We start from the raw sequence: 7,204 nt of genomic DNA on the forward strand, positions 1-7,204 counted from the left end.
GTTTCCCTCTTGTCCCCTGTTCCCACTGCAGTGGTGACTCAGTTGGCTGTGAAGCAGCTATGGATGACACATTGGGGTATACTTAATTTTGGCTTCTCTTTATGTACCAGATTGTAATTAGGGGTGGTTCAACTAAATTGCTTCTCTAGCGAATGGAGAGACAGGCAGCTAGTTTGGGACAGAAATCACGACAGCTATCTGGAGTTAAGCTATCCCTGCTTTTGAACTGGAGTCCTCATACACTGCTACCTTCCAATAGCCCTGCCTTCCTGCCTATGCACCACTAGGAAGCCTAGCATTTCATGTTGTTGAAGGAAAGCTAGGGATTTATACTAATGCATGGCACCAAACGTTACCTTTTTCTGGTGATGCAGCCTCTTGCTGCAGCAAGAGTTAGGAACAGATGCTGTATTTGCAAAGTTTAAGACTAAAGAATAGCAACCAGGTATTACCCAACTTGTTCACTTGAAGCATACAGATCTCCAGGGCAGCAGATAGCACTCCTGTCCTGCCTTTCCCGAGAGCAGCATGACCCCTCCACCCAGGAATGATGCTTACGTGCATGCCTCTACACCCAAACGACGAGGGCTGCACGGCATTCAAAGCTTCTCCCCACCCACACACAGCGGGTGTGCTGGTACGTGTTAGGTGGGGCAAAAACACCCGGCACGAGAGGGCAGCTGCCCTTCTGAACGCTATCCTCCTCCTCCGGGCCACGCAGCTRCCCCGTTCCCTGCCAGGCATTCCCGCTCAGGACTAGTGAGACTGTCCTCAGTAAGGGCCATGGGGCAAATCTCCAGTGTTCAGCAACAAAGAAATACAAACTTTATGGAAAGAGAACTGTTCAGATGCAGATTGAATGAGCGCACTTAATCAAGCACAAATGACTCCAAGTTAAGGAATGTTCCAAAGTAAGAAATCAAGCACAGTTTAATAACATGTGAACCAAAACGAGAGAGATTTCCTTTACACCTCCCCACCTAGAATCCACAGGATACTTCACAAACCATGTTAGGGCCAAACGCAGCTGAACTGGCTTTGGGCTACATGCGTAGAGGCATGCCAAATCACTACGTTAGACCCAACATGATCCACTAAGAAATACAAAAGACAATCTCAGATGACTGGGAAGTCAAAAAATACTCCTGAGTATTTTGTATATATTGTCTTTTGTATTTCTTAGTGGATCATGTTGGGTCTAACGTAGTGGAGACCAAAAAAAAAAACCTCAGACAAAAGCGACAGTGAAGAATAGCTGGAAAAGCCAAACCCTCTTCCAAAGGGATCAGTGGAAAGGCTGTCACACAGACATTTCAGAACTGGATGATCCAGCCAGCACCCATGCCACAATGCCTGGGAGTGAGGTTTGCTGACTTTCCCCTACTCCAGTAATTTATTTACTATTTCCTAACAACAAACATACTGGAGTGTGCAAAAGCAATCTCTCAGGCACAGAGAGTTTGCAGCCCTAAGCTCCATGTCTTCAAACTCTTAAGCAAACATTTAGCTTTCAAGCAAGTAACTCTGGAGCTTCAGTGTAACAATCATGCACAGGGATGCTACAAACACAGTGGCTTCCACAGTGCCTTTCAAAACATGGGGTATGAAATAAGCATTTCTTAGGTTTTGCACAGTACCGTCTCACAAGCGTACTCTGTATCAGTGATTTATTTCACCACCATGGTCTTACCAGAAACCACTCAGCTCAAGTAAAACAAACAGACCTCTGTCTATGGCTCAAGTAACCTGAACATTCACGGACCATATAAGGGGAAATGGCTGCAGATTTTCTTGTTACTTGGTCAAAATGATTTCACTATGCTCCAAGTCACCTCATTCCCTGACCACTCATTTTCCTTCTCTTGGGAGACAACTGGAAGGTCTGTTAACAAGCTGAAGGCACTCACTCCACAACGTTGCAGAGCAATCCCTCAGCAAGATATTAAAAAGCACCATTTCTGGTGCTAAAGCACAGATATATCAGCCTCCATGCACCAACAGGCAAGGTTGTTTCCACGTTAGCCTGGCGCATCAGAGCAACCAGACATCTCTGCGCATCTGAAGCCCACAAGCACGCTCTCTTTCCAAGATACCACCAGCATTTTGCTGCTAAGTGCATTGGCCACAACCAGCTAATGAACTGTAGGTGCCAGCACAGGACGACATCACGCTTTATGCTGCTGTACAGAAACACTGTCCAAGCGCAGCAGAAATCTCCAAGAGCCTCTTTCAACCCCTTCCACACCCACTCACTCTCTTTCCTCTGGCCTTAACTCACTTTCCCACTTCTCCGGGTGTGCAGGGTCAAACGATAGCAAACAATAGCTCAAGTGAATGGATTTGCTGTGTATTACACAGGCAGCAAAGGTCAGGCACTAAAAGCTGACAGGCAATCTGATCAGAGGTGCTGCCACACTGCAGCTAGGAGGTGGCACTTCTCCGCTCTACTTCGGCACGAGGGCCCAGGGGAAGGCAGCCGCCCAGCCTGCCAGCAGCCGGCACGACTCCACCTGCAAACCACCCAGGGAGACATCCCTGCTTCGAGGACGGTGTAAATATGCTCTCTCTGCTCTGATGTTACAGGCTAGATCTTGCTAAAGGAACCGCTGCAGTGTCCAGAGAGCTGGGCTGGGTGCTTCGTGAGTGACGCAGCTCTGTTAATTACTCACATTAATGCAGAAATTAAACAATAATTTTACCACTCTTCAGAGCTTTAAAACCTCTACCCTGTGGCTAGCGTATTTGTCAGACGTCTTCCCAGCACAAAACCAGCCTTCATTAAGGGAACAACTTGTTCTTAAAAAATAAACTATACCTCGCTGCAATAAAGCTACTAATCTTACAATATTTTATTTTGACTCAAAGGACTAAAATAGCACCCTAAACAATTACTAAGTAACAACGGGACCAGCATCTGTAACTGAGTTTAACACATGAGTATACACTCTCTTTGCTTCCCCAAATGAGCAAAACACTTGACTGTTCTAAAATTAATTATATTTGCAGGAGATGGGGAAGGGGGAAGAAAAGGTTCCTTTGAGAGCTCATTTTGAAAATCTCAAAGATAAAAATTTGGCCTAATCAGAAGAAAGAGCTCTATTGGAAAATATCAGCATTGTTCTTTTTGGTCTACGACATCACTCTCGCATAACTGAGTCTGTGCTGAATATGAGCACCAGGAGCAAAGTTAAAAAAAACAAAAAACTATTAGCGAAGGGCCCATGGGGCAAATCACAGTCTCTGTGCCACTTAGGAGACACTTGGGGCTTTGCTTCCGAAACTCATTTCTTCGGTTCACATCCTATATCGAAGAAGTGCCTTGCATCACCTGCCAGCGAGCTCAGCTCCGGAGAGAGAGCGCAGCGAGGAGCAGCTGATTGTCAGGCGGGTGGAGAGTCTCCCCCCTTGCCAAGCAATCACTCTATTCAGCCCCTAAATGTAGATCCTGAACAGAGGAGGGAAGTGGTAGAGGGAAGAAATAGGAATTTTCTTTAAACTGGGGCTGAGAGTAATGCTACAAAGCTCAAGTCATTTGACATAAAAATGCAGCCACTTCTGGGAGGGAAAAATGACAGGCATCAATTCACACAGACAAGTATTTACACAGGCAGGGATGGAATTTAAGACTTTTTTCCTGTGAGCTAACTACAGCATCATTCTGAGTTAGAATTTAACCACAACACCAAAGCTAACACCTCTGGCATATGGAAAAAGTCGTAGAATAGGTGCAGTAAATCTCATTGCTTGGCCAGAGGCTTATCTCAATGAATGCATCTTCATGAACAGTACTGATGTTTTGTTTAGCCTTGAGCATACGCATTTTTGGTGTCAGAGAACTATTTGCCTCACAGTACACTAACATAACAGATCTGATATTTCTGCACCCAAAGCACATCGATGGAATGAGGACCTGACTCATCTGCATTCTTTGCGTTTTTATGTCCAAAGGAATTTCTTAAAGAATATTATTGTTTGCAGATTTACATGAAGAAGCAGAATTTCTTGTGTCACTCCCGCTGTTTTTTTTTTGCTTGAAGATTTACTTGAAGAGACAGAATAAATCCTGCTACTTAATCTCAAAGTGTGTGCAAAACAAGGTGAGTACAACAACTTGGTAAACACTCCAGTCTGAAGTTGCTGCATTTCCCAGCAGAGAACTGAGTCAGTGCAAGACTGGAAGAGCGAGGCCTCTCCGATACCAAAGCTCCCGAGTTCCCTGAACGGCACAGCCTACTTTCAGGCTCCCATACCATCCCTCTGAACTTGGGAGGTGTTAGCATAATCAGATGTCACTGTCATGTGCTGCTCTGCCTACAAGATCATTCCACTTTGCAGAAGCAAGCTATTTCTCCTCTGCTGACTCATCTGCAGGCAAATACTACCAAACTTTGCATTCTGCCAGCTGTCTGCAATGAAGAATAGCTGTGACACACGGAAGACACCTAAGTGAGATCCTCTGGGAAAAGGAAGAAGTCCTGTCACTTCAGATAATTTACCATGCCAGGCTGTAAGGCATCCAAATGACCCGGCATTCCGTATTCATACAGGGAACAGACTCTGGTAACTCTTTTCTCAGCTCTCCTCCATCTCCAACCTTCAGTCTGTGATTAATCTTACCGATATGTACCTCGGTAGAGATCTGCTGTAGACAGAGGGACTCAGAAGAGGTTAATGTCAGAAGAAGTTAATGACTCATCACAGACTTCTCTAGAAACTAATCAAAGCCTGTTTGCAGGATTAGGGTTAACCTCTCCATAATGACTGGGAGAGATCAGGATCTTTCTTCATTCTATACTTAAACAATCTTCCCCAAGATAATTTAATTCACAGACCAGACTTGTGAGGTCCAGGTCCTTCTGACTCCCTAGACTGAGGGCATCTGTCTATCATCTAGTCACTAGGTTTGGGTGTTTTTAAAGATTATGTGAAAGTTGAGGGGGAATAGCACAGTGGCAGTGACCCAGACTGCTCACCTGAAGAGAAAACTGCAATTCTTTCTGCAGCATGGCTGCTCTTCCCATAATGTCTTAGCTCTACTGAGATGCGTCTAAGCCCTCAAACCCACCATGAAGGTTACTGCAGGGTCTGGCACTCCGAATCCTATTTACACTTAAAATATGGGCTGCTTCAGCTATTTTGGTTCAGCAAAGGTAGTTATCCTGCTGCATATTAATAGTCACATGAACGAAGAAGTGATTCCAGTCCAGCCAGTGCCACGCACTGTAAAAACAGAATCCAGACCAGGATCTTTGCTATACTTGCTAAAAAACCTCCAAGCCTCATATCCCCTATTGCTATAGGCAGACTGATAGTATTTCTTCAAGCAGAACCCAAGCATCATTAAGCATGGAGAAAATCTCTTTAGGAACGTGGTACCTGTGTTCTGCAGCTATGAAAAGATACTATTTTCCACCAACAAAGTCCCAAATGGCTCAAGATAACCCTCCAACAATACCACAGCTGAAAACAGTGTGGCATGATCACTTAGCAGAGCTGCTACGAAATACAGAAAAAAAGATTGCCAGCAAGATGTTCTCCATGAACTCACAGCCCTCCTAAGTACCCCACAGTCCCAAGGCACTGAGTCTCCCTTGTTAGCTACGCAGCAAGAGTAGGGTTCACACAGAACATCAGAGAAGATCTGGAGCTTGCCCAGTGACATTAAAGTACAAGGATGGGCAGTCATTCTGTCCTGACTTTTGATTTGCATTATATTGTATTTGCTACAGGGTTCAAATACAGAGGCTTCTGAAACCTGAGGAGGCAACCTCCTTTAGTAGGTTTACACATAAATAGTAAATCTTAGCTCTAAAAATTACTGTTTAGGGGCTCATTGGAAAGTCTATTCCTGACAATAATTTCAAGACAATTGCAATCAAGATCTTGGATCAGGAAATGTCCAAGGCACCAATTTTAGTAATTCTACATATGTGACATTTCTCCAGGATAACGCTGGCTGAATTTGTTATCTGAATTTCAGAAGTAAAAATGGTGGCTGTCTTTAGGCCCCGGAGTCCTGTGGATAAAAAAACCACCAGTATCTGCATCTGACAATACCAGTCTCAGCCAGCAGCTGGCTGGGAGACCTGGTGTTGCAATAAGACAGGGTGGGGACAGAAAAAGAGGAGGGAAAGCTACCTGAAACAGTCTGTACCTCCCTTCACAGAAAATAAGCTCTAGTGAGAAGCATCTAAGCTCTCGGAATTACTGCGGACTTTAAGTCTAATTACAAAACCGTTAATCAGTGTGGCCAAGACTCTGGCGGACACATGCCTGTGCGGCAGCTGGGTCACACCATCCTTCTCCCCTGGCAGTGCCACCTTCTAGCTGTTCAGCTCCTCTCTCCCCAGCCCTTGGCTGTGTCCCATAGGTCAGAAGATGCCTCCAGTAGCCCCAGCACTCAAAGCCCCAGCGATGTACTTAAAAGTTTCCTGAAGCATCTGCTGCTGTCTCCTGTCAGCCCGGCCCCAACTGCTGCCCTGTACCAGAGAGTCCGGCAAACCCCCAGGGCGCCTGCCCCCCAGGCAGCCCAGCTCGCCCCAAACCCAGCCGCCGCAGGGCTCCCAGGGCGGTTCTCCCCCTGGGCGGCCGGGCTCCTGCACGCTGCCTTCTCCCGCTTCCCTCCCCAAAGCGGGAGGCTGCACGCGGAGCCGGGTGTCCCCTGCGCCTCGTGCCCCCAGCAGACCCTGCTCTGGGCCCCCGCGACGCCCCCTCTCTCCCTGCTGCGCAGCTGGAGGTGCTCCCCCTCACTCCCCAGAGCTCTGCTGCCCCACAGCAAGCCCCTGGCACACCCCCCCGCTCAGCCCCACGTCCACCCCAGATGAGAGCCAGCGCCCAAACCACCGGCACCCTATAGCAGCCCCACTTCTTCAGGGGGGCACCTGCAGCTGGGCCCTCCCCAGTGCGCTGGGGCCGCTGCCCATCTCCAGCCAGCTCCTCCTGGCCCCCCATGCAGGGTCCCCATCCCCGGGCCCCACTGCCCCTGCTTGACCCCTTGGGGTGCTTTCAGCCCCCTTACATGCCCCTGCCCAGCACCACCACCACCTCCCCACCTCCCCATGGCAGCACCTGTCCGGCCACACCGTGAGTGCCCCACCTCCTGCGGGCCCCCACCCCACGGGCCCTCCGCTGTCCTACCCCTGCCCCACAGCTCAGCACAGCGCGGGCAGCAACGCCTGTCCCCACAGCCCCTCCGAGACCCTAG

The sequence above is a fragment of the Rhea americana genome, unplaced genomic scaffold, assembly GCF_003343005.1.
Source record: "Rhea americana isolate MKP2758 unplaced genomic scaffold, rheAme1 scaffold_96, whole genome shotgun sequence".
NCBI lineage: Eukaryota > Metazoa > Chordata > Aves > Rheiformes > Rheidae > Rhea > Rhea americana.